This window comes from Arachis ipaensis, chromosome B04 (genome assembly GCF_000816755.2).
Source record: "Arachis ipaensis cultivar K30076 chromosome B04, Araip1.1, whole genome shotgun sequence".
Lineage (NCBI taxonomy): Eukaryota > Viridiplantae > Streptophyta > Magnoliopsida > Fabales > Fabaceae > Arachis > Arachis ipaensis.
The window spans coordinates 41,678,990-41,683,953 of NC_029788.2; positions in this window are offsets into that span (position 1 = coordinate 41,678,990).

The following is a 4,964-nucleotide window of genomic DNA, read 5'->3' on the forward strand; positions in this document are numbered from 1 at the left end:
GGTTTTTAGGCTTTTCTTTTTTTTTTTTTAGGGTAAAGTATATTTTTTATCCTTGAAGTTTGTTAAAAATTTTAAAAATATCTCTAAGTTTTATTTTGTTTCAATTTTGTCCCCTAAGTTTTCAATTTGCATCAAATATATTCTTAATAGATAAATTTTTAAAAAATTTAGGACTAATTCAACAAAATTACATGATAACTATATTTAAGTTACTTAAGTTGAAGGTTGTTCTTGTGAAATTGTTGCTGAATTGGTTCTAAATTTTTTGAAAAATTAACTGTCAGGGGTATATTTGATGCAAATCGAAAATTTTTGTGACAAAATTGAAACAAAATAAAATTTAGAGATATTTTTGAAACTTTTAACAAATTTCAATAACAAAAAATATATTTTACCCTTTTTATAAATAAAAAACGACGTTGTATTGCTGAAAGGATGAGAACTTATTTATCTATCTATTTTTTCCCGACATATTATGGGCTATGTGGACGTCTAAATATATCACTTCGTTATTTTTCGTTAAGTACAAACGAAAAATATATGCTAGGAACTCATTTGTCTATCAAAAAAATTTTTAAAAATATTTTTTTGTATTATTTTTTTTAAAAATTAAATTATCCACTTTTAAAATATTTTTTTCGATCATTTATCTTACAAGCTCAACCCAAAAAAGAGAGAGAAGTTTATGCAATGGATTATGATCAACTAATTATTTCCTTTAACATTATCATCATCAAGGATAATCAATTTCACAAGCCACCACAATTACAAAAACCTACATCATAAACAATGTCACACATCCTATACAATCTAATCAAACAAACAACAACATAAACAAGTAAAATACAAAATTTAAATTAGGTTTAATTATTCTATTGGACTCTATAATTTTGTAAAATTTTTAATTAGGTCCTTATATTTTTTTTAGTTGAGTCTTTACATCAAAATTTTTTTTAATTGAGTTCCTACATTTTTTTTCTTTTATTTGGGTCCTTGCACCAATTTTTTTTTAGTTGGGTCCCTACTAAATTAAGCCAATTACTGCAAAGAGGAACCTAATTAAAAAAAATTTGGTACAAAAACCTAATTAAAAAAAATATAAAAACTCAATTAAAAATTTTATAAAACTATAAGTACCAATAAAGTAATTAAACCTTTAAATTACTCATTGTTACAAAGTTGTCATGGTCCGTTCTTATCTTCTACCAGTTGCTCCCATTTTGTTCTCTCCTTCAGCATTAATAATATAAAACAAGTGATTTAAACTTTTTGTTTTATTTCTCAATAATCTATTTTCCCATCTTGTTTGTTTCTTCACGTCCTTTAATCCAATTCACAATAAATTTGTAATCTATATCATCATCAAATCATCCTTTCTTGCGCCAAGTTTTTCTTCCACTAGAAATTGAACTACTTTTTGAATGCCTTTTAGTACCGCATCTCCTTTTGATTTTGCATGTATATATAATATTTTCTATGAATCACTCCAATTGACCTGCATAATTTGTTCGTATATCTTCCAATTGCATACATGCTAATTTCAAGTAAATACTTTACGCAATGCCACCATATCCATATTATGTTCCTTACCTCATTAATTCTAAGTGTCTTATCCATTTTAACAGAGAACGGAAGTTGAGAAAAGAGACACAAATAACAGAGAATCAATTTGGATTTATGTCAGATAGATCTACTACTGAAGCGATATACCTATTAAGAAGGATGATGGACAGGTATCGTAGTAATAAAAGGGATCTACATATGGTGTTTATTGATTTGGAAAAAGCGTATGATAGGGTACCAAGGGAGGTCTTATGGAAGGTTTTAGAAAAGAGGAGAGTAAGGATCGCATATATTCGGGCAATTAAAGACATGTATGATGGGGCCACAACTAGTGTGAAGACTCAAGGTGGTGTGACAGAGAAATTCCCTATTGGTATAGGATTACACCAGGGATCATCCTTAAGTCCATACCTTTTCACATTAGTCTTGGAAGTACTCACAGAGCACATCCAAGAGCCTGTGCCATGGTGCATGCTTTTTGCCGATGATATCGTCCTTATGGGAGAGTCAAGGGAAGACCTAAATAAGAAGTTGGAGTTATGGAGAGAAGCTCTAGAAGTGTATGGTCTGCGCATAAGCCGTAGCAAGACGGAATATATGGAATGTAAGTTCAGTCTGAAAAGGAAAAACCCCAATATAGAGGTGAAGATTGGAGAAAACATCCTACGAAAATTTAAAAGTTTTAAGTATCTTGGGTGCATCATACAGGATAATGGAGAGATTGAACAGGATGTAAATCATAGGATCCAAGCAGGTTGGTCAAAATGGCGGAGTGCATCTGGTTTTATATGCGACAAAAAAATGCCTTTAAAACTTAAAGGTAAATTCTATCGCACCGCTATAAGACCGGCTATGTTGTATGGTACGGAGTGTTGGGCGGCTAAAGGGGAGCACGAACATAAGCTGAGTGTGGCAGAGATGAAGATGTTGAGATTGATGAGTGGTCATACGCGATTGGATAAAATAAGGAATGAAGATATAAGGGAGAGAGTTGGAGTAGCACCCATTGTGGAAAAGATGGTTGAATCGCGTCTTAGGTGATTTGGACATGTGAGAAGAAGACCGATAGAACATCCAGTCAGAAGGGTGGATGAGATGGAAGATGGACAAAGGGCGAAAGGCAGAGGAAGACCTAAGAAGACCATCCATGAGATGGTCAAACGAGATCTACATGTAAACAGTCTCTCTGTAGACATGATACATGACAGAGCACAATGGCGTCGTTTGATTCATGTAGCCGACCCCACTTAGTGGGACAAGGCTTTGTTGTTGTTTTGTCTTATCCATTTTAACAGTCTTTTTTTTCAGACACTATTGCGTAACTAATCCCCTAATTTACTCTCATGTCCCACTCCAAGGTATTGTTTTATTCTTAAATATTACCTCATTCCTATACCTACATACCACCCATATAATATTAAAAAGTAAATGATTCATCTCCTTCTGTTCGATTTATCTACCCCTAGTGCCATCCAAGATTCAAACCATGACTTTACATTCGTAGTACCTATCCAGCATATATTTTTCCAATGTTAGAGGGCAACTAAGTCGAATTAATCCTTTGTAATCACCATGTTTTGGGTTTTATATTAGTTGCCCTCTAACATCGGAGGATTAAGTCAAGTGGACATAATTGGTCTTAGAACCAATTAACAATCCTAAATCACCAATAAAACTGGACATCAATGATCTCAAGGGAACTACATCTTCAATCACTAGCCAAGAGTATCAAAATCTATTCTAAAACCCAACCAAACATTTTATCAAACACTTGGAAGGCATAAAAGGAAAGCATGATAAATTGGCAAGAAATGTTAAATCTACAACTACCCAATGCAAGAAAATAACAATAAGAATTCAATTAAACAATAAAAGAACATAAAACATAAATTGTATTAAATGAAAATCAAAAGCAACAAAGTGTCATAAACATAAAGGCAACAACATAAAGGAAATGACAAATAAAACTAGAAGAGCAAGATGTAAGAACAATAATTTGCAAGGAAAAGTAAATGAAAACAAGAGTTAAACCTAAATCTAAGGGAAATCTAACCTAATTCTAACCTAATTCTAGAGAGAAGAGAGAGCTTCTCTCTCTAGAATATAACCTAAAGCATGATTCTAAGCTAGTCCTAATTGCTCTCCCCTTTGTTTCCTCTTGAATTCTGCATCAAATAGCTCCAGAAATGAGTTGGATTGGGCTTCTGCAGCCCCAAAAATCGCCCCCAGCGTGTTCCTTTAATGAGGTCACGTGACCAATGTCACGTGCACGCGTGGGTGACGTATACCGTATACGCGTCGCCTGGCAGAATTTTCTCCACGCGTACGCATGTGCCACGTATATGCGTCGTCATGAATTCTGCAAATCCTCATTTCTTCATGAATTCTCCACTTTGTATGGTTTTCTTCCATTTCTTTCAAAATATTCTTGTCTTCAAAACCTTAAATCACTCAAACAAACATATCAAGGCATCGAAGGGGAGAAAAGTGAATTAAATTTAGCAATTTAAAAGTCTAAAAAGCATGTTTTCAATCATTAAGTACAATTAGGAGAAATTCACAAAATCATACTATTTTAATGAATAATTGTAGAAAAAATTGATAGAATCCACCAAATTAGACACAAGATAAACCATAAAATTGTGATTTATCAGTCGACTCCATAAATGCCTTTGTAGTGTACATTCTATCTAGTCCATGTTATTCCTATATCCTGCACAAAAAACAACACTATCTAACAAATTTTGTAATTCTGTGACAAGTATTTTTTTTTTCTCAAAAATTTTCTCCTCCATTAGAGGTTCCAGACCCAGGATAATCCCATCCACACACCACATTCATATATATAGGTTTCTTTTTGAGTTGACACTTTAAACAGTCTCAAGAACCTTTCTTTCAGAATTCCATCACCTACCCAAACATCCTTCCAAAATTTGGTCATCTTGCAATCTCCCACACACAACCTCCATCTTTCTTTATATATCTCGCAGAATAAATTATTTATTATTGCAATGTTCACTATATTCGCTTTTAAAATATTTAGAAACTGATTTTGATAATTACTCTTAATCAATTTTCTTATTATTATTAGACCTTACTAGGCACCTACTGCATTTCATTTTCATTCTATCATCATAATTTTTTTGAAACATTTTTGTTGGTTTGAACTTCAAAATAATTTTGACGAAATGTTTTTGGAGTATTACTTTTAAAATATCACTTTTTTGTTAGAATTAAAATGTATATTGAAATTAATAGTTAAAATGAGATCGGTTTTACTTTAAAAAAAAGATATTACCTTGATAAAAAATTAATAAAATTTTGTCATTTATATAATTATTTTGATATAATAATTGAATTAAAAATAATATAAAATTTTAATAAAATTTAGATAAAATATT